The sequence below is a fragment of the Morone saxatilis genome, unplaced genomic scaffold (genome assembly GCF_004916995.1).
Source record: "Morone saxatilis isolate NCDOM2014 unplaced genomic scaffold, NCSU_SB_2.0 Contig22, whole genome shotgun sequence".
Classification (NCBI taxonomy): domain Eukaryota; kingdom Metazoa; phylum Chordata; class Actinopteri; family Moronidae; genus Morone; species Morone saxatilis.
Window position 1 is genome coordinate 21,839,989 of NW_023339785.1, and position 241 is coordinate 21,840,229.

The 241-nt window shown below is 45.2% G+C and overlaps 1 protein-coding gene across 1 annotated transcript in view; it reads left to right on the forward strand.

The window, feature by feature from the left end:
* The window catches only part of syvn1 (synovial apoptosis inhibitor 1, synoviolin), a 13,042-nt gene that overhangs the window by 947 nt on the left and 11,854 nt on the right, over positions 1 to 241 (forward strand). The window lies entirely within an intron of this gene.

Consider the following 241-nt stretch of genomic DNA (forward strand, 5'->3'; position numbering starts at 1 on the left):
ACAAATAGTAGCAGCAGTTGCACCTGGGCAACAGATCGCACAGTGAATATGGTGTGGATATGTATTTTAAAGGGGTTGTTTGTTGTAAGGATCCAGTCTTGGGATCCAGTCTCTAAGTCAAACACTTCAGTTCACCTGGCAGGCTGACAGCTCTCGTGTTGTCTCACCAGATGTTATTCAAACAGCCCTTAAAGGTGTTCTGTTAGTTAAGCATGTCCAGAGACACCTGAGACACCTGAGA